The 23,656-nt window shown below is 38.2% G+C and overlaps 1 protein-coding gene across 1 annotated transcript in view; it reads right to left on the bottom strand.

The window, feature by feature from the left end:
- The window catches only part of FHIT (fragile histidine triad diadenosine triphosphatase), a 1,715,999-nt gene that overhangs the window by 1,521,056 nt on the left and 171,287 nt on the right, over nucleotides 1-23,656 (bottom strand). The gene's annotated exons all lie outside the window — the stretch shown is intronic.

Genomic DNA, 23,656 nt, shown 5'->3' with positions numbered 1-23,656 from the left:
CTGAGATTGTGGGCGTTAATCAATCTCCTCGGCACCCAGCTATTTGCTACTTCTGCCAATCGGGTCAAAGTAGTGAACGTGATGCCGTAAATACTGAGAACAATTCAGGAGTAGACACTCGCTCCAACAACCAACTTGGCACAGATTATTGGATGCAAACAGAGTCGAGAGGAACCAAATTTCTAGCTCAGGGAACTTTCTTACTATATAGCAGGTAAACAGACACGAGGTATCCCTATGAGAGACTTCTCCAAAATACAGCAATTCAAGACAATTCCAAAAGGCTCATGATGGAAAATGCTCTCCACATATGAAGAACTAGGGAGTCTAAGTGCAGATCCAACCATACTATTTTCGCTTTTGTTGTTTTTTTTTTGTTTGTTTTTTTTCTTTCTCGTGGTTTTCACCTTTTGTTCCGTTTCTTATTTCACAACATGACTAATGTGGAAATATGTTTAACATGATTGTACATATAGCCTATATCAGATTGCTTGTTGTCTTGGGGCACAGGGAGGGAAGGGAAGAAGAAAAATTTGGAACTCAAAATCTTACAAAAATTAATGTTGAGAACTATCTTTATGTGAAATTGGGAAAAAATAAAATACTATTAAGAAAGAAAAAAAGGAAAAAAAAGAAATAGGGCATCCCAAAAGTCTTAGCATACATGGATAGATAGGCAGATAGATAGATATGATAGATTTTAGATAGATAGTGTATATTATATATAATACATATTCATATTGAAACAGACATGTTTTATAGATCATATATTATATAAATCTATGTCTTATGAAGATCTTGACAAACAGCTTCTATGTGTGTGTTCATATGTGCATATGTATGTGTGTGTGTATGTGTATGTATAAAATGGTACTAGAATGGAAAGATAAATCTCTTTGCCAAGATCCTCATGAGACATCCTTGCCTACCCCTTCTTGCTGTAGGCTCATAGACTTCAGAGTTGGAAGGAATCCCAGGGGTTATTTATTTTGTTTTGGTTGGTTTTTTTAAATTTTTTTATTTTGGTGAGGCAATTGGGGTTAAGTGACTTGCCCAGGGTCACACAGCTAGTAAGTGTTAAGTGTCTGAGGCCGGATTTGAACTCAGATCCTCCTGAATCCAGGGCCGGTGCTCTATCCACTGCACCACCTAGCTGCCCCAACAGGGGTTATTTATTACAAAATGTTCATCACACAGATGCCCCAGAAAAGTTAAGTAATTTACCCAAGGTCACACAGATAGCCATATAGAAGTGTGATTTGAACCAGGTCTTCTAGCTCTCTCTATCTATATAGCTCTTCCCACTGTGACAATGATATCTCTATTATACTCCAGGAACTTACCTTCTCCTGTGGGATGGTGATACATAACATGCCTAAAATAAGAGAATATTGAGTTGAACTCTAGATTTTAAGTCTCTAAGGTATGGTGATAGTGGTAATAGTAGTGGTTGTTGGTGATGATGGTGGGAGTGGTGTGATGGATGTGTATGTCTGTGGGTGGTGGTTGTGCAGTTGGTGGTGTTATCAATGTGCTTGTTGTCTTTGACCCCCTAGACGAAGCTTCATTGGTAATATGGGAACCATTATATTTTTTTCTATATATTCCCAGTACTAAAGAAAGTGCTTGCCATGCAGTACGGTGAGTAGTAGTATGTGCTTAATTCATTAATGTCTTCCACCACTTCATGGAAGCTCTTTTAGGATGAGAACTGTTCTATTTATATCTTTCCATCCAATGTACCTAGTATAGTGCCTGGTAGACAGTAGGTAGCTAATAAAGCATCTACTGTGCCTTACCTAGAATAAGCCTGCCATCATTAAATGATTGATTCACATAGTATAAAGAGCTCTGGCTTTGGAGTCTGAGGCGAGAATTACAGCCCAGCCACCTCTGTGACCTTGAGCAATACTGACCTCTCTGGCCTTCAGTTTCCTCAACTGTAAAATGAAGAAATTGGACTCGAAGATCCCTAAGGTTTTGTTAAGCTCTCAATGCCGTGATCCTGTTGATTCCTGACTCAGTGAATTTCAAGCCCTTTTTGGCTCAGGTCCTTGATGACTCATCCCTCAGAAGAAGAGAGGTAGTGCAGTCTCCCATTAGCATGTCCCCATGGTCTTCCAGTGCCCCCAAGGAACAAGCTAGACAGAACACAAGTCTGATGTGTTGTGGCAGCTGCTGTATTCCTATGGATGAATGGGCTACAAAGCTTAAGGCAAATTTTGACACCCAAAGGTGAGTCTGTTACAAAGAATATATCAAGTTGGAGTACAAACAATCAACTCTAATTTCTCACTGCAAATTCAGTCGGCTTCCCTTGATCTGCATCTCCTTTGCACAGAAGACTGGTACTTGTGATCATGATATTAAGGTCTGATCTTTGCTCACATTACCAAAGAGGGTCAGGGAGGAACAAACTTACCTGCTCATGGTCTTATTTCCATAAGGTAGCAGACCCCAAATGCCTGCTGGGGAAAGAGGAGGTACAAAATTGTGATTCCATGAGCCTTTAAGGATGCGCATTGAGTCATCCGATTTCCATGACAGACAGTTTTATTATGAGTTCTAAATATATAAATCTGAGGTTTTGTTTTATAGCTCACCTAATAATCTGATATATGTGTCTGGTATCCCATCCTAAAATCAGACCCCAACTTCTAATTAATTTTTATTTCACCCATCACTGTAGCTAAAGAGGTAGCAAATCTCTGGGATAAACAATAGTGGTGGGAGCCCTGAGTTAAGCCATTGTAGTAGGCTTGTTATTCAATGCCAAGCTTACACTTCCTCATCAACAAAAGAGATTCAAAGCCCAGTCAGCCTCACAATTACAATAAAGAAAGGAAGTTATAATAATCATGATGTAATAATAAATAATAATAATATAGCACAGTACTCGGTACATTGTAGTTCAATCATTTTTCAGGACTGTCAGACTCGTTGCAACTCCATTTGGGGTTTTCTTGGCAAAGATACTGGAGTGGTTTGCCATTTCTTTCTCCAATTCATTTCATAGTTGTGGAAATGGAGGCAAACAGGGTTCAGTGACTTTCCCAGGATCACACAGCTAGTACCTTTCTGAGGCCAGAGTTGAAGTCATTTGAAGATGAGTCTTCCTGACTTCAGACCTGGCACTCTATTCACTGTACCACCTAGCTGCCTATTTAGAGATATTTGAATGTATATGTACATATATACATACACATATGTATATAAACATGAATACATGTGTATACATATATACATACACACACTTATTTTTTAAAGTATAGGGACAGGAAGATTAAGCTATGCCCCTACCTAAACGGTATTTTTAAAAGCTATGTAATGGCCTAGGGCTGTTAATATGTCACACTTTTCTTTAATATATTTTACATTATTTCACCCTTGAAATTAAACCCAGACTTAAAATAAATCTGACAAACAACACTAAAAGGCAGCAGAACTCTGAGTAATTGGAGCAACCAACCTTAGTCCTAGAGAACAGATGATGAGATGAATCTCCTTCCTCTTGGGGAAGGCTGGTAGGGGGTTTATTATGGGTATGGAATGTGACATATGGTGTCAGATGCAGTCCTGTATAGGTTGAAGGTTTATTTCTTTAGCTGTTTCTTGTTGGATTTTCTTGGGGGCTATTTTTTATTTGTTTCTGTTTGGGGGGGTAAATGGACAGTGAGTGGTGAAGTTGGGGGCAGGAAAAGATATGTCAGAAAATGACATGAAATCAAAACAAAACAGATTTCAACAAGATTTTTTTTTTAAAAATAAAGCAATTATATGTTTTTAAAATAGAAAAAAACCTGGATACATTCCAGTAATAATCTTAATTAAAATTATAAATTAAAGAGCTTGAATGATTTATTTCCTGTCAATCACTGTGGAAGGCATTCAAGGCTTGTAAGCACCTGGTTCCAACCTACTTTATTGGTCTAATCCCATATCATGCCTCTTCCTGTGTTCCAGGTTCCAGTTCAAACTGGGTAACTCCCCATCCTCCATTCTTTTCCAGCCTTCTCCCCTCACTGTACATGCAAGACCTGGGCCCCCCAAGCCCATCTCTGTTGGAACCCCTGCCTCTATTCATGGCTTAAACCAAGGGCCATTCTGTGGAATCTTCCAGGCCCTGCCCCTGCCCTGCAAAGAAAGGGATCCCTCCCTCCTCAAATTTCTCATAGAACTTGGCCAGGATGTCTGCCTTCCTTGCACTTACCTCCCTTTCCTGGATATCACCAATATTTGTATATGTGTCTTTTCCCTACCTTCTCCAAGTAGATTCCTTGAGAATGAAGTCTCAAGTAGTACTCTATTTCTCTTTAAATTGCCAACATTGAACACTGTGCCTTGCACACAATACGCCTCTTAGAAATATCTTTTGTTCTTGAATTCACTCACAACAGGTACATCATCAAGGGTGGCCCAGAAGCAGTGGTGTGCTGCTGGCTTGGGTGGGTGGGGAGGAGGAGAAAGAAGTGTACCTACCACACCCTTTTTAAAAGAGTAAGCCACATAATTAATATTTTCTCCATCACTTAAGTCTGAGAAATTAAGAAAACAATCAATCAAACCCAGATTTGTGGTGTTTGCCCATTCCTTATGATAACACTGACAATTTAATCATAGGTTCCTGAGGGTCTGTTGAAACTGGTTGCCACCTCAATGTGGTCAGGAGAAAATGGTATTTTGATAATTCTGTGTATATGAGTATAGCTGTGTGTATGAAGGTGTGTAAGTGTATGCAGGGGCAGGTGTGTTAGATTTTTTAAAAAACGGCAACTCATCAATATGGATATTTCCTCTAACAATTTAGCTTTCACCCCACCAAACCTGTCTTTCCTATTTCCATGTTGTCATTATGTTCACCATGGGGTTTACTCCATTTGTTCAGAACCTTCCTCAATTTATCCTAACCTTCCAAGCCTCCCAATGGAACACAAAGACCTTTGGTCATCCCTTGCTCTCATCTCCTGACCAGTTCATTTTCCTGTTTTCTGATACATTTCACTCATGACCTTTTTACATTTAGTTTTCTTCAACATTTTTTTTTCATTTTGTACATTTCAGCCCACTGAGTATGTCTATATGTGCCTGAAAATGATACTCACATTTAATTCTTTGGAAATTTCACTGAAAAGGTCCAACATTTTATTCATAAGTAGAGAAATCACAATGGTCAATGATATGGTGATATTGGCATAGCAGTAGAAACATGGTGGGATGCATGGAAATGGACAAAGGTGGATTACAAACAATGGCTTTCACCCAATGAGTGTTGTAAAATCCATTGAGTAGAAAAAGAGGTGGCCAATCAGGGAGTGTGAGTAAAGGATAATCATAGCCAACATTTATAGAGCACTTTAAGTTTTGCAAAGCACTTTACAATTGTTATCTTCTTTGCCCAACAAGGCAACCTTGGGAGGTGGGTGCTATTTTTATTTCCAGTTTACAAATGAGGAAACTGAGGCAGACAGCTGTTAAATGACTTTGTCCAGGGTCACACAGCAAGTAAGTTTATGAGGTTGGATTTGAACTCAGGTCTTCTTGAATCCAGGTCCAATACTACATCCACTGTCTCACCTAGCATTTCATACCTTTCTGGATCTTATCTTCCTTTCCTATAGCATGAGGAGGTTGGACTGGAGGTCTATCAGGCCCCTCCCCACTCCTGGGCTATGATCCAATAAGGGATAGCTAGGTCATTAACACTGGTCTCTACAATATATTAGAAGAGCCACAGGAGAGCTGAAGTCCCTTGGATAACTATTCTCTCTATAGAAGAGTTATGGGATGGGTAGGTACAGTAATTAACTGAAAGAGAGAGTGTGGAAGGACAGCAATCTAAGCACAGATAAGCTAATAAAAGCATGCACATTATACAGATTAGAAATTAAGCAAATATTTACAAGAGGTCATAAAATATGAAAATCAAAGCCAAGGCTCTATGGCTCACTTTCTTCGGACATACCCTAATGAGATTTGAGGGGTTTGCACATGTTAATGATTTTACCTTCTTGCATCAATCAATCAACAAGCATTTATTAGGCACCTGTAATGCCTTTGAATCTCCAGGCTGGATATTGAGACCAAAACAAAAGTCCCTACCCTCAAGGTACTTATATTTTATCAACAACCCTATATGGGTGACCTCTGTGGGAAGGATTCACAGAATGATATGCACAAGGGTCCTGATAATGGGAAGGAATAGAAGAGCCACTGATGAGATAACAGATGCATGGGAGTAGCCATGCTGAACTATAACAATAGATTGGTGAGGGAGTGGGTGCAAACTCCAGTAGATCACAGTATCTAGCTGGCCCCAGACCATGCTTCACATGCCATCCCCCCTTGCTATCATCTTGCTTTTCATCCATCTGTTGCATCATTTGGATATCAAATCTTTATCTGAGAATCAAGTTGTAAAAAATGTTAAAACTAGAACTAAGATGTTCAGATGAAAGACTATACAACTGGTGACTAATTCCTCATCAGAAAGTCCTTCAGCATGTTCTGAGTCCTTCTTTATGGCTGGAACAAATCCATTTCCAAAGAGCTGATGCACTAACACTGTGCCTGCCTTTCCTCCCCTATGCCCTCAGAATTATTAGAGCACAATGTAATTTGTTCTCAAATCCTTTACATGCCCTAGGCGAACATTGGTGGGCTCTACAAATCCTCTGCCTCCCTTCCTCCAAAGAAGAGAGATGGAACCAAAATGAAAAAGGAAATTCTGGGTTTTAAAAAATGGAAAATCAATTACTATTTTTAATAAGTAGTAATAGCTTTTGTGCCCAAAGCCAAAATAGATGCTCAATATTACAGAGCACTAATGAGTACATTTACATAAAATTTCCCGAAATTTTATGTCCAAACAGCTCTGCAAGTAAAATTTAGTATCGATAAGAGTTTATAAAAATCCATTGATTTTTTTCCCCACTTTTGGCGCCTTTTTGTTGTTCATAATTTTGTGTGCCTCTGTTTCCTGTGCCAATTGAGTAAAGGATGAGAAATAACTAATGCCCAACCATGTCCCTGGGAAGAGGAGAATGAGAGAGCTTGCATTTCCTAGTGACAACCTAGGGGAACAGATGTTAGAAAAGAAAGGCCTGCCATGAAAAGGGGAGAGAGGAGGGCTGAGAAACAACAGTGGCAGATACAGGCTCAGTGACATCTCACTGTCTGCAGCTCCTACAGACCTCCAACCTCGTTTCAAGTCAAGACTGGAAAGAAGTCTCTGAAGGGGAACCATCTCCCATTGTCCCTGTTAAGATTGATGTCACCTGAGGGACTAACAGATTTCCTAGGACTTTGGTTTGAGAAATAAAAAAGGAAAATAGAATTCATTTGTAGTAACACTGCTCTCTTGTTCAGATTTCCCAAAGCATCATAAAATAAAGGAGTTTAATCTCTCGGGTTAGATTTCCAGCTGTGCACAGCAAGATGGGGGCGGGGGGGGGGGGAGAAGGTAGATGCTGACAACTGTCACCAGCCTCAAGATTCCTATTCGCCTGCTTCCAAAAAATTCTAAAGGAGGCTGTAGAATCTTCTGCTTGTCTATGCTCTAAAAAACAAAAAAGGTGCTTTCGATGGAATCCAGAAAGGGGAGGGATGGATAAAATGCTTTCTCAAGGAATTTCATATTCAATGACTTAAGGTCTCTTCTATATTTAATATGTAGATGGATCCAAGATCTCAAGGAGATAGGCACAGGACTTCCTCCTCTGGTTCAAAATTCAATCCCTATGCCATTCTGAACTCCTCCTAATTGGTTCCCTGTTCTCAGTGTCCCCCTCTCCTGTTCCTCCACCACCCAGCTGCCATGATGACTGTTGGAAAGCCCAACAGTCACTGAAAGGATCCAACATTTTATTCAAAAGTAGGGTAATCACAATGGTCAATGATATGGTGATACTGGCATAGCAGTAGAAACATGGTAGGATGCATGGAAATGGACAAAGGTGGATTACAAATGATGACTTTCACCTAATGAGTGTTGTAAAATCCATTGAGTAGAAAAAGAGGTGGCCAATCAGCTGCCATGATGACTGTTGGAAAGCCCAGTTCTGCCCACGTTGCCCCATTGCTCCCTCTTGCATTTAGGACAAAATTCAAATGCTCTTCTTTGGCATTGAGAGTGCGTCATCATCTGGCACCAGTTACCTTTGTAGACATATCCCATTACTTTCTCACACACACATTCTACATTTCAGCCTACATGCAAAGGATTCTATGTCCCACCTCCCATGCCCAATGCACAGCCCCCTTTTCTGCTCCATCTGGTAGAGAACATGGCTTCTTTCAAGGCTCACCCCAGGCGCCACCCCTTAGAGGAGACCTTTCCTGATCTCCCTCACTATTAGCTCTCTCTCCAGATCATGTAGAAAGCCTTGGGGTAAAGTGGGAGATAAAACTGAATTCAAATTCCATCTTTGCCTCTTGTACGACCTTGAGTCCCATTAGCTTCCTAGGCCTGATTTTGCTCATCTCTTTATAGTGAGTATGTTGAACTGGGTGCCCTCTTAGGTCCTCGCAAGTTCTATACCCATGATCCTCTGCTTAGGGATTAATTATTAATTCCCCCAGAACAATAGAAGCTTGTCTTTATGTCCTGGTGCCTAGCACAGTGTCTTCCATATCGCAAGTTCTTAATAAGAATTTGTTGTCTTGAATTGTTCACATTTTTTCTAAATCCTCCATCAAGGTTCCACTCAACAAACTGGAGAATGTGTTTAGGTTCTTTAATTTATGCTCAAACGACCCATTAAAAGAATCTTCATATACAACATTTTCACTGCTTCACGTACCTCTTAAAAATACAAATAGCCACAGCAAGGAGCATTTACATGGTGCTTAAACATTTACGCGGCTATATTGTGATTATATATAATTGCTGTGTAAATGTTTATACATATATATTATATTATAAAATTATACATTGTACAATTATATACATATATATGAATATATAAATCTCATTTTATCCTCACTACTCTGGGAGGTTGGTACTATTTTAGCCCCATTTTACAGATGAGGAAACGAAGGTAGACCAGAGGTTAAATGACTTGACAAGGATTACATGGCTCAGAAATACCTGAAGCTGGATTTAAACTTAAGCCTTCCTGACTTCAGGCCTGAAGCTCTTTCCACTGTGCTACCTATACTCATTTAAAAATGAGTTTGTTGGGGGCAGCTAGATGGCACAGTGGATAAAGCACCAGCCCTGGATTCAGGAGGACATGAGTTCAAATTCAGCCTCAGACACTTAACATTTCACTTAACCCTCATTGCCCCACCAAAAAAAAAATGGGTTTGTTTATATTTTAGATTGGTTTCCCTTCAATCAAAAACAGCACTAGATCTTCATCACCAAAACCCAGAGCTAGATTTCAGGCCTCTACACCAAAGAGTCAACATTAACATCAGTGGGACAGTCTTTTATAGCCTAAGGAATAATTACCAGTTATGGACAGCTGTGGGCCCTTTTTTACCTTCCCCACATAGCATCTGTCTGCCTTTCAAGTCAGGCATCCCCAATGCCGAACACTGTGATTCTCAAGTTTGGTTTTGTGACAGCTAAGCATATTCCTAATTATGACAAATATCTAAAATTTCCTAAAATGGTGCCAAACAAACTTAATCTTAGTTAACTGCCATTTTGTCAGAGGAGAGCCTTAAAGACTGTTAATATATGTGTGTATACACACATATACATATATGTGTGTGTGTGTGTATACACACACATATATATATATATATATATATATACTTCTTTTAGAAAAAGATATACAATGTAAATAACTGTTATTTAAGCAACATGTTCAAACTGAACTCATTGTTCTTTTTATTTTGTTTTGTTTGGGGGTTTGGGGGGTTTTGGGGGTGGGGCAGGGCAATGATTGTTAAGTGACTTGCCCAGGGTCACACAGCTAGTAAGTGTCAGGTGTCTGAGGCTGGATTTAAACTCAGGTCCTCCTGAATCCAGGGCTGGTGCTTTATCCATTGCACCACCTAGCTGCCCCAGAACTTATTATTCTTTCTTAAATCTGCCCTTCTTCCTCCTTTCCTACATCTGTTTATGATGCCATCTTCCTCCCAATTACCCAGCCTCAAACAGTTGGAGCCTTCTTTATCAGTTGTTAAGATTCTTGCTTACTGATAGGATGGGCTAGATGGTCAGTGAGCTCCCTTCCAACACTGGGATTCTTGGAGCATTTACAATGCTCTTCACCTACATTATTTAATGTGATCTTCCCCATAATCCTGTGAGGGAGTGGAGAGGAGGAAGACATCTTGGTGGTGCAGTGGATTGAGTGAGCACTGGGCTTTGAAATCAGGAAGACTCCTCTTCATGAGTTCAAATCCAACTTCAGATGCTTACTAGATGAGGGACCATGGATGGGTCACTTAAACCTTTTTTGCCTCATGTATAAAATGAGTTGGAGAAGGAAATGGAAAACCACCCCAGTATCTTTGTCAAGAAAACCCTGAATGGGGTCATGAAGAACTAGACAAAACTTGAAAACAATTCAGCAACAAAGGGGAAGAAAAAATAACCGTCCTCATTTTGCAGATGAAGTGATAAAGCCTCAGAAAAGAAAGGGAAATTCTTTTGGTTTTGGTACTGTTGTTTTTCTATTTTGAGGTTTTTCATCATTGCTCTGATTTTTCTCTTATAACATGACTAATGCAGAAATATGATTAATGTTATTATGTATGTATATATATACATACATACATATATACATACATATATATACATACATACATATATACATATATACATATATATATATATATATATATATATATATATATATATATATATATATATATATATATATATATATATAAAACCTATATCCAATTACCTGCTGTCTAGAGGAGGGGGAGGGAGGGGAGGGAGGAAGAAAAACCTGAAATTAGAAAGCTTGTATAAACAAAAGTTGAGAACTATCTTTACATGCAACGGGAAAAAAATACTTTATTAATTTTTTAAAAAAGGGAAATGACTTTTCCAAAGTTATAGAACTAATAAGTGGAAAGTCAGGAGTTGAACCTAGGACTTCAGTGTCTAAGTGAAGAACAATTTGTAGTACAACACAACTTCCTGAATCACAAACAGTGACTGAAAATCAAAACTCCCAAAAGGCTAGAAATCTCTGCACCATGTTCTTTTCCCAATTCTCCTGGTTCCCATAGAAAGTCTCATAAAGCAGTAAAAGACAGGGCAAGGACCATGCATTCTAAATGCCTCTTAAATATTCATTTAACGAATTCATGATTACATCCAGTCAAATATTTAAACATTCCCATAGCTCTTACCCAACTGATGCAGTGTTTCCTCATTAGTTGCCATACTTCTACTCCCAAACTCAGTGGCCTACATAGAAACGTCCTTTGTTCAATGAAGCACAATCTGCAACCATTTTTGGGACCAACCTTAAGCTAAGCATTCTCTGAAGGAAGCATTTGGTACCATTCTTTGCCCATCAAGAACTGCAGCCTCCATGCTCTGCATCATTAGCTGCTTGGGAGGGAGTTAATTACAAATTAAATAGAATTGAATTGTTGAGTCTCTCTTAGGTCCCTCACACAGAAGCACAAACATGCTAATCTATAGAGCAAAACTTACAACCAAAGAGGGATTAGATTTTTTCTGCTTGGCCCCAGAGGGCAGAAGTAGAAGCAATGGGAAAAAGTTCTAAGGAGGTAAACTTTAGACTAATTTAAAGGAAGGCTCCCTAAATATTGCATTAGACAGATTAGATTAGATAAAGAATTTATTAAGGGGCAGCTAGGTGTCACAGTGAATAAAACACTGGCCTTGGATTCAGGAGGACCTAAGTTCAAATCTGACCTCAGACACTTGACATTTGCTAGCTCTGCAACCCTGGGCAAGTCACTTAACCCTCATTGCCCTGCAAAAAAAAAATATATATATATATATGTGTGTGTGTATGTGTGTGTGTGTGTGTGCATACATATATACATATATACATACACATATATGCATATATACATATATGCATGCATGTATACATGTATGCATATATATAAAGCACTTACTCTGTAAAAGAAAGACAGTCCCTGCCCTCAAGTAGCAACCAATGGAAGAAGACTATAAAAAAGAGACATAAAAGGAAGGTTGAAATCCAAAAAGGATCAGGGTTGAACCAGCTTAGAAGTAAGCATGACTGACATGGAAGGACCAATGGGGAACTCACCAGTAGGAAGAGGAAATGTTGCCAGAGTGAGACAGCCTGAGACTGAGGTAAAGGTGAAAAAGTTGTCCCTACTCAACTAGGTTAGAAGATTACATTGAGTTGTCCAAATATGCATGAGCTTGCATCCAGGGGTAGTGACTCCACAGTCACTAGAGGCCCTTTAATCAGAAGTTTCATGTAAGGGGGCATGTATGGCATAAGAGGTTGGCCCATAGACCCACTATCCTAGATGATCTCTCAGTTTTAGGTACTGGGATACTAAATTGATTGTTTCTCATTCTAACTTACACTTTCAAAACTAATATTTATGTTAACATAAATTAATAATCATAATATGTTACAAACTGTTAAGAAAGTAATTATTAGCAAGGATTAACCTTTAAATTGAATATAAAATACTTCCCAAACCATGAAAGAAATTTGCACAAGCTCATCATCACACAATGTAATAATAAAATCCTTAAACAAAGGATGATTTTTTGACATATACTTTGAGTGCCAAGAAGAAATGAAATAAGAGATACAAAATGGAATAACCAGGTATGAAAAACCAGGTATGAAAAATAGAGCTGACACCTTAGAAAAGACATCGAAAAACTTTTTCCAAAACTTTAATGCCCCCCCCACCAAATCTGAATGGTCCAAAGAAAACAATAATTCAATAAGGCGATAATGAGATATATTAAAACAAAATCAAAAGATTTTAAAAAGAAGAAAATTAAGGGAATTGAATATTAAAAACAAATGATCTTGAAAATAGGATATGGAGAGATAATCTTAGAATTATTGGATTTTCTGGAAATCATGACCTATCCCCGTGACACACGCACCCAAAAAAGTTTGGCTACTATATTTCAAAAAATCATAAATTAAAATTGACCAGATCTCTTAGATTCAAAAGGCAAAGTAAAAATAGATGGAATTCTCTTGTTACTACTTAAAAGAAGCCCTAAAATTAAAACTCCCAGGAACACCATAGCCAAAATCTAAAGCTTCCAGGGAAGGAAGGGAAGGAGGAAGAATGGAAGGAAGGATGGAAAGATGGAAGGAAGGAAAAGAGGGATGGATGGAGGGAGGGAGGAGAGAGAAAAGGGGAAGAGAGAGAGAAATAAAGATAATAAAAGAAAAATTAGAAAGAAAGAAGAAAAGCTGGGGGCAGTTAGGTGGCACAGTGAATAAAGCACCAGCCCTGGATTCAGGAGGACCTGAGTTCAAATCTGGCCTCAGAAACTTGACACTCACTAGCTGTGTGGCCCAGGGCAAGTCACTTAACCCTAATTGCCCTGCAAAGAAAGAAAGGAAGGAAGGAAGGAAGGAAGGAAGGAAGGAAGGAAGGAAGGAAGGAAGGAAGAAAATCTGCTAGAAGCAAAAAATTTAATTATCAAGAAATCAATATCAGGATCACAAAACTCAGTGGCCATTTTAAAGGAGGGGGAGCTTGAGATACAACATTCCCCCAAAATTAAAAGATTAATCTCTACAACCAAAAATAATTTATCTAGCAAAACTATGAATGATTCTAAAGGGGGAAAATAAACTTTAAATGAAAAAGAGATTTTCTGAGCATTCCTGTCTGAAAGATTAGCCCGAGTAGACATTTTAAAATGGGGAGAAAAAACAAAAACAAAAAACCAGGAGTCAAGAGAAATATGGAATAGTACAAACATTTGTTCATTGGAAGGGGCTACGTGGGATGAATTATTTACATGTTAATAAGAAAGAAATATATTCTCAAAACCCTAATATCTTCAAGAGTCATAGAAAAAGGTAAATATGACAGACAGAAGGCCTAGGAGTGGTTTTATTCTATTTTCAAGGTCTCAGGCAAAGATGGAAATGAAAAGGACAGGAGATTATACTGGGGAATAAAAGTGGAAAAAAAAGGAAGAAAATCACTTTAATATAATAAAGGTGCAACAGATACAGAATACTTAAATATGGAAGAAAGGGTGAAGGAGGAGGCATCCCATGCACCTCACTTTCATCTGAATCAGGCAAAAGATGAGTGAATACGGTTACATCCACATACATATACACATATAAAAATAAGAGTATAGATATTGTTAAGGGCTAAAATTCTAGCTAGTCTGTCTAAAATATCTAATGAGTGGTCGCCAATAAATTATAAGCTTTAGCAAGAGTTAGGCTTTTAAGCATTTATTAAGGAAAACAAGAATTTGGTAAAGAGAGAGAGAAAGGCCTAGATTTCTATCTATTAAAGGGAGAGCGCATTTCTAGCTCCCTTCTCCGCCAGCGTCCCCAGGAAAGAGAGGGAGACTGAGCGCCAGTCTCTTCCTTCCTCCTCCCACTAGCCCGCGTCACTTCCTGACTCCTGGTCTTGCCCTCAAAGACCTTCCCTTCATGGGCAGAACTCTTCTACAGTAAGTCTCCAGCAGGTGGCGTCATTCCAATCGTTACAATATACATTAAACTTAAAGGGGATATAAGAGGTGACAGGAAATAAAAAGTAAAAACCTAGGATCAAGGACAGGTTAACGAGAAGAGAAAGAGGAAAAGACCCACCACACAGGAAAATGCTATCTTAGTTACAAATCATAAATGTTAGGCAAGCTCTCTCTCTTTCATCATTTTTTGTTATTCAATGGTTTTTTAGTTGTGTCTGACTCTTCATTACCCCATTTAGGGTTTTCTTGGCAGGGATATTGGAGTAGTTTGTCATTTCCTTCTCCAGTTTCCAGAGAAACTAAGATAAACAGGGTTATGTGACTTTCCTGGAGTCAAAAAGCCAGTAAGTGTCTGAGGCCAGATTTGAACTCACAGAGAGTTCCTGACTCTAAACCCAGCACTCTATCCACTGTGCTACCAAACTCTCCCACTACCTTTTGCTGCTACCTTCTTTTTTTTTTTTGGGGGGGGGGCTACCTTCTTTTTAATAAAGAGACAGCAAATACAAGGGAAATATAATGACACAGGATGGAAGGAAATATACAATCTGCAATTATAATTGTAAATATGAATGACATGAATGCATGAAGAAGAGGATAATAGAATGTGTTAGAAAACAGAAGTCAACAAAATGTGGTTTACAATATAACTGAAGCATAAAAATTCAAACATAATTACAATAAGACTGAAACACAGTATACTATGTCTTAGCCAAATTCAAAAAAGCAGGCTCACAATCATAAATTCAGGTACAGTTACCATAAATATAGATGTGGTACGATATTAAACTTAAAGGCACCATGGATAATGAAATAATATCAATATTTAATATATATACACCAAGTAGCATGACATCTAAAAACTTAAAGGAAAAGTTCATCAAATTTCCTGGAGAAATAGAAAATAAAACTATAAAATTGTAGGACTTCATTTACCCCCTTTCAAACCTAATCAAATCTAATGAGAAGAAAAAAAAAAGAAGGAAAGAGGTTAAGGACATGAAAAGATTTTTAGAAAAAAAAATAGAGGTGATAGATCTATGGTGGTTACATAAAAGAAACAGGAATTTATATACTTCCTAGATATCCATGATATTTTTACAAAAATTATAAATAAATATACTGAGTCATATAGTGGGGCATAAAGACAAAGCAAAATAAGTCAGAAAATATGAATCCTAAAAACATCACTTTCTTACCGTGTGTGTGTGAGGGTGCATATATGAAGGAGAGAATATATAAAGATAAATACATTATACATGTTTGTATGTTTGTATGCATTTGTGTATGTGTGTGTATTCCTTAAAGTGCCTTTGGATAAAGAATAAAAAATTAATTAGTGATTAAATAATTTTTTTAAGTAATTGCAAGGTCGAAAATAAAATTACTGAAATGAAAGAAAACTTCATCACAAAAATAGTAATGATGAAAGAACATGCTGAAACTTGTGAGATGTTGCTAATGAAGTCTGCAAGGGAAAAATCTATATCTAAATGATTTCATCAGAAATAATAAATTGATTTAACTGAGCACATAATTTTTAAAAAAACTAGAACAACAAATCAAACATTCTTAAAGTAAAAAACAAAGTAAAAATTTTGAAAATCAAAAGATCAATAAAATTGAAGTAAAATACCATTGGATTAATAAATAAAACTACCTATTATTATTTTTTGAATTAATAATATAGCAAACTGTTAGCTAATAAATTTTTTAAAGGGAGAGAAAAACCAAATTGTACATGTCAAAAACGAAAAATGGGAATTCACATCAATTGAAGAGGCAATAAATGAAATTATCAAAAATCATCTTAATCAATTATATGTTGACAAAATTGGTAATTTAGAGGAAATAGATGAATAGTTACAAAATATATACAATATCCAGACCACTAAAAAGAAGAAATGTATTCAGTAATTGATTATCAGAAAAAAAAATTGAACAAACAATAAATGAGCTCCCTCCCCACCAAAAAAATCCAGGACAGGATGGATTTACAAGTATAGTCTATCAAACTTTTAAAGAATAATTATAATATTATATAAATGGCATGCAAAAATAGGAAAAGAAAGGAACCTTTTCATTTCTTTCCATGATAATAAATATGGTCTTGATACCTAAATCACAAAGAAGAGAAAGAAAATGATAGAACAATATGCCTAATGAATATTGATGGGAAAATGTTAAAGTATTAGCATATCGGCTACAAGAACGTATTAGAAAGAGAATACACTATGATAAGGCTGGATTTATACAAGGAATGAATGGTTTGAAAATATAAACATAATAAACCATGTAATAATATAAATTATTAAAACCACACAATCATATCAAAAGACACTGAGAATAGTTTGAAAAATTTAATATTCATTACTGTTAAACACCCTAGAAAGCATAGTAATCATGGACATTTTCTTAATATAATAAATAGCTGTCTAAAAGCAAGAGTTAAGATTATATGTAATGAAGAAAAGCTAGAGTCCTTTTCAATGACATCAGGGGTAAAGCAAGTAAGTTCATCTTCACCACTTTAACAGTGCTAGAAATGCTAAATACATCAATAAGGCAAGAAAGAGAAATCAAGAGAGCAACCATTGGCAAATTTATTGTTTATTGCAGATGGTGTGATGATTTGCTTTAAATAAAACCCAAAATGTCAACTAAAATTAATTCAAACAATACATTCAGCAAAGTTCTAAAATATTAAATGAATCCGCCGAAGTCATCAGCATTCCACTGTATTTCCAAGAAAGTCCAGGAAGAGGAAATAGAAAGTGAAATTCCAATCATAATAATTATTTGTTATTAATAATCATTGTTGTAGTTTGATTGTTTTAGTTGTGTCCAACTATTTGTGACCCTGTTTGGGGTTTTCTTGGCAAAGATACTAGAGTGGTTTGCATTTTACAGATGAGAAAGCTGAGGCCAACAGGATGAAGCGACTTGCCCATAGCACACAACTAGTGTCTGAGGCCAGATGTGAACTCAGGAAGATAAGTTGGACTTCCTAACTTCAAACTCAGAGTTTTATCCACCGTGCCACCTAACTGCCCATTAATAATAATAGCTACCATTTAATAATAATAACTAATATTTATATAGTATGTTCTATGTGCCAAGCAATGTGCTAATTGCTTTACAAATATTATCTCATTTGGTCCTCACAATAATTGTAGGAACTAAGGGCTAATATTAACTCATTTTACAGTTAAGGAAACTGAAGTAAACAGAAGTTGAGTTGCCAAAGATCACACAGTAAGTGTCCAAGGCAGGATTTGAACTCAGGTCTTCTTAACTCCGGGCCCAGCAGTTGCCACTATATAAACTTTATTTATACAGTACTTTAAGGTTCACAAAGCACTTACTATATGTTATCAAATTTGATCCTCATAACAACTTTATGAAGTTGGTTCTATTATTATACCCAAGTTACTAATGAGGAAACTGAGGCTGAGGTCAAGTGATCTACCCAGGGTCAGATACATATAAGACTGAATTGAAACTCATCTTCCTGTCTCCAAGTCTAAGTGTGAATCACTGGTCTACCTGACTGTCTAAGTGTTTAGACAGGAGTTTTCATTTCATTGTTCTAAGGAGCTCTTATTCTTACTGTACCAAGGCAGAGGTGCAAATCCTCTGAAATTCCGAACCTTGGAGAGCTGCCTGGGGCAAGTAGAGGCTGAAAGACTTGTCCTGTATCTACTTGTGTGCTCCCATACCATGATTCCTCATACAATCATAACAATAACAATAATGGTAGTGATTGGCAATGAGAGGATGCATAGAGTAACCCAGAGTCAACAGAGGAAGATAATACACAAAAGATAGCTGAAGAGTGTGTTGGGGGAGGGGGAAGACTGATGAGGGCATAGTGGCATGGTGGAGTCAAAGAAGACCAAAATGAGTGCAGCCAGTTGGGAAATGAGGAGATGGAGGTCCTGTGCTCACAACACTAAGATAGGTTAAGGAGTTCATGGGCTCCACCCTCTAAACAGAGGGACAGAGGGTACTGATGAAGTGTGAGGAGTAATGCTTATTGAATCTTTCAGGATGATGAGATTCCCAATGATGATTTTCCCTGGGATGTAGTAGAGAAGTCAATGACAAAGAATTAGCCCAAGAGTTAAGAAGATCTGGGTTCAAGTCTCACTTCTAACTCATACTGGATTAGTCAATATGGGCAAATCACTTAAAGCAACACTCTAAAACTATACATTTCAGAACTTGTGTCAGGATGAATGGCTAGAGGAAGTTTCTCATTGGCAAGCACATTACACCAGTGAAATCACAGGTCAAGGAAAAAGGAAAATGGCAATAATGATGCACTATAATAAGGAATCATAAAGGTGGCGTTGATATTGCACTTTAAGGTTGATGAAGCACTTTGCAGACATTGCCTCAGATCTTCAGTGCATTTTTAAAATGCACCTTCGGTGAATGTTTTTAATGTCAGTGTCTTATAGAAGGCTAAGTAACATTATGCTCTGTGTGTGTGTGTGTGTGTGTGTGTGTGTGTGTGTTTGAAAGAAAATGTGGGTGTGAGAGCATGTAAGACTGAGTTTTATGTTGAGCTACAGTTCCAGAAGACACTTAGTGTTTAGGGGGCTATTTAATTTGGGGTCTACTATTACTCCACATCTACCATCAGTCAAATGTGTTTTTTTCTTTTCTTTGGTACCCTTTTCATCTTGGATCAACAGAATTGCTGTGAAAAGTCTGAATCATCATCTTCAGGCACCAAGGGAATAAAAATGCCATGTTGGAATTACTCTCCACTATAAAGACCAAGGCTGCTTTCTTTTTTTTCCCAATTCCCTCTTTCTTGTACAACATCTCCATCTGTATCCTGTTGAAAACACTTTCTTTATGTCACTCACAATCTGTCAAGCCAGCTCTCTCTTGATCGGGTTGAGAGAAACATCATTTACCTGTGGGGGGCTGAAAAAGACATTTCATCCGCATACCTTAAGTGGACATGATTAGTCTAATTTTCACCTAAAGGCATATGTTACGTCAGCAGCTTCTGTTAGAGGCTAAAAGGGATGAGATCGGAGTTACCTCACGGGTGCCATAAAAGAGATGTTGTCAAAACTGTGATATGATAGATTTTTGTGCCTTTAAAATATTCATCATTGACATTTTTTAACACAAATAGGGGCTAGGGAAGAGTGCATCCTAAGGAAGAAACATTAGCTCCAAAGCAAGCCAAGGTCCCCTCTTTCGTGTTTTCCATTTGGTTATTTTTCCTTTCTGTTTATCAGTCACATTGCTAGGCCATTATTCTGTTCAATAAATAGATGTTATTAATTTATAAAGCTGTTGTTGAAACTCATTTGCAGAGAGATAACAATGCCCCACAGCACTTGAGAACATCATTTTTCTTACTGTACTTCATGTTGAAAAAAAGAATCATTTGGTAGAAACTTTCCTATCAGACTTTCCAGGAAATTCATTATCTTCATGGTCAAATTATTTAGCAATTATTTTTTTCTTTTATAAAGCTTGTGAAGTGCCCATTCCAAATATTTTGAAGCTTATTTACTTAGGACACATTCACATAGAAATCTAATTTTTTATGGTCAGAAGGATTTGTTCTAGAAAATAGCATCAGAAACAAAGCTTTAAAAAAAATAACAGATTAAGACTCAAGACCAATAATTGTCAAAGAAATAATAAAAATATGACCTACAATTCCATTAAAATTGTCTTGCCACTTACTAACTGAACAAATGCTAAACAACAACAATATTCAGAGAATATCAGGACCTGATTAATTTCTATTCAAGTCAAAAATAGATGATGCTGTGGACCACAAATATATTTTTTAAAGCTACTGCAAAGTGAGTGATGAAACATTCAGTATATCTAAGCAACTCCCATAAATTTAGGCTCATGTGCCTGGCCATTCATAGGATTCAAATGGGTCTTTCTTTTAACATCCCTTTCCTTATATCCCAGATTTCTGTACATGTTCCCCCCTTTTTTAAAATTTAACTCCCAAAGGGATTGGGGGGCTAACGATTTCTCTTTACTAAGCATTTCCTAACACATAAGAAAGCTGCCACTGAATGACAGTAAGACAGTGTGGTACCATGGAGAGAGAAAATGGGATGATACAATTTAATGGAGAGAGGTTAAGAGATTCTATTATCAAGGTTATGGTCAAGGGATCATTGGATCAAGGCATCTGGAGCTGGAAGGGACCTTAGCTGGAGAACTCTGGCTGAAGATATGACAGCTGATGTCTGTCATCAAGGATGTGAAGGGCTGTCTAGGGGAGGAGGAATTGATGAGACTCTTTCTATTCGGCCCCAAAGGGCAGAACTAGAGAAATGGCCTAACATTTGCAGGAAATCCTTCCTGAGCATCAGAGATGTCCTCAATTAGAATGTGCCATCCCCAGACATGGGGGAGGGGGGCATTCCTTTTCATTGGAGGGCTTCAAACAAAGCATTCTTTTCTCCTTGTCAGGGAGGTATCAAGTTTGCTTTCTGTGTGTCTTACATAAAGAATAGGTACTAGACCAGTGCTAGGATTAGCAGAGACAAAGAAGCTCCCTCTAATGTTGCAATTTAGTCTTAAGGTTGCCTAGACTCAGAACTAAGAGGTTAAGTGATGCCCAGGGTCACAGAGTCAGTATGTATTACAGGCAGAATTTGAACCCGGGTTTTATTGGACCCAAGGCCAGTTCTCTATCCACTATACCATTGTGTTGCTTATCCTGTAAAAGAATGTCTTGCATTTGAATGAATGAAAGAAAAAAAAGGAAAGAAGACGGGAAGGAGGAAGGAAGGAAAGGGAGAAAGAGAGAGAGGAAGAAAGAAAGGGGAAAAGGAAGGAAGGAAGGAAGGAAGGAAGGAAGGAAGGAAGGAAGGAAGGAAGGAAGGAAGGAAGGAAGGAAGGAAGAGAGGGAGGGAGGGAGGGAGGAAGGAAGGAAGGAAGGAAGGAAGAGAGGGAGGGAGGGAGGGAGGAAGGAAGGAAGGAAGGAAGGAAGGAAGGAAGGAAGGAAGGAAGGAAGGAAGGAAGGAAGGAAGCAAGGAAGGAAGGAAGCAAGGAAGGAAGGAAGCAAGGAAGGAAGGAAGAGAGGGAGGGAGGGAGGAAGGAAGGAAGGGAGGAAGGAAGGGAGGGAGGGAGGGAGGGAGGGAGGGAGGGAGGGAGGAAGGAAGGAAGGAAGGAAGGAAGGAAGGAAGGAAGGAAGGAAGGAAGGAAGGAAGGAAGGAAGGAAGGAAGGAAGGAAGGAAGGAAGGAAGGAAGGAAGGAAGGAAGGAAGGAAGGAAGGAAGAGAGGGAGGGAGGGAGGGAGGAAGGAAGGGTATTTAATAACCACTATGTACGAAAGCACCATGCCAAGCTCCTAGCACACCAATAGAAAAGTAAAAGTCCCTTGGCTCAAAAAGCTCACATTCCAATATTTACCTACATTATGTATACAAATTGTCTCCTTAGAGCAAGGACTTTTGCTCTTTTTTCTTAACATAGTTTCTTGACAAATTATAAGTGCCTATTGGCCAACTGACTCAATAAATGCCCACTCTATGCCAGGCCGTGTGCTAAGAACTTTACAAATCATACCTGATTTTTTCCTCACTACAACCCTAGGAGGGAGGTGCTTTTTTTAATCTTCCTTTTACAAATGTGGCAAATGAAGGTTGACTCTTTTAATTCATTCCTGTAGAATGTAAGCTTCCTGTGGACTTTGTCCTTGTATCCTGTATCTGAGAGCAGAGTGCCTGGCACATACATAATAAAGAGACACTTAAAATGCTCATTTCATTGAATCTAATTGAACATAATTGAATTAAATATTGTACAAGGGATTATTTTTTCAGATATAGCCACTGATATAGGACCCAATGATTCCTGACTGTATTTTCTATGTCCTAACTTTCCTATGTTCTCTCTCTCATTACAATGTAAGCTCCTTCAGGGCAGGAATTGTATTTGGGTTTTTTTTTTCCTTGTAGCCCCAGCATTCATCACAGAGCCTAGAATATAATAAGTGCTTAATAAAAATTTGTGGATAGAATGACTGATGATTGCTGAGATGCTTCTAAGGGGGGAATGGACAAGGTTAGCTAACCCTTACGTTCCTGGAAAAGTCACTTCACCTGGCTTGCCTCAGTTTCCTCATCTGTAAAATGAGCTGGAGAAGGAAGTGGCAAACCACTCTAGTTGTTGTTATTGTTGTTGTTTGTTGTTTGTTATTGTTGTTGTTTTTCCTTGATTCTCAAAGAGGACCATGACATCTTTGCCAGGAAAACCCTAAATGGGGTCACAAAGAGTCATACACAAGTGAAATGACTCAACAACAAACATTAACTTTCCTCACACTTGGAAGTTATCAACAAGTAGTTCTTCCATCTTTGGCCAAAAGCCCAAGACATTGTTGAAAATTACCTTTTCTCCACAGGTCAGGGCAGCTGGGTGGCACAGTGGACAAAGCTCCAGCCCTGGATTCAGGAGGACCTGAGTTCAAATCCAGTCTCAGACACTTGACATTTTACTAGCTGTATGACCTTGGGCAAGTCACTTAATGCTCATTGCCCTGCCCCCCAAAAATATCTCAAGAGCTGGAAGGAACTCCAGAGATCATCTAGTTTACAGGGCAAAGCCCACAGGCATTGCCCTCCCCCATCACTTTCACACTTTGTAACAAGGCTGGAATAAAGGGACCATTTCTTGCCAACCGTGAATTTGCAAGGCACAGCAAGGGTTAACCAGCCAAATGAGCCTGTGGCATAGAAGCCAGTTTCTCTCCAAACCCTGAGGGCTTAAAATCTTTTCTAAATAAACTGCAATTTGTAAAGAAACCCCCAAACGAAGCTGTGGAAGGAGGGAGGAAGGGAGGGAAATCACAGAAGGATGGAATAACATTTCACCATCTGGCTGACATGCTAATCACGTCTTAACCTTGTAAAACGTCTAATTGATTGGGAGGCAGGCAGGAACTGAGCAACCAAAGCTTATTCCTGGTGGAAGAGGTCTAGGGTCAGTGCTCCTCTGAACTGATCTGAGCCCAGGAGACGGGAGGGAA

Source organism: Dromiciops gliroides, chromosome 1, assembly GCF_019393635.1.
Source record: "Dromiciops gliroides isolate mDroGli1 chromosome 1, mDroGli1.pri, whole genome shotgun sequence".
Lineage (NCBI taxonomy): Eukaryota > Metazoa > Chordata > Mammalia > Microbiotheria > Microbiotheriidae > Dromiciops > Dromiciops gliroides.
The sequence above is the reverse complement of the archived record's forward strand: the minus strand, read 5'-3'. Positions and strand labels throughout refer to the sequence as shown.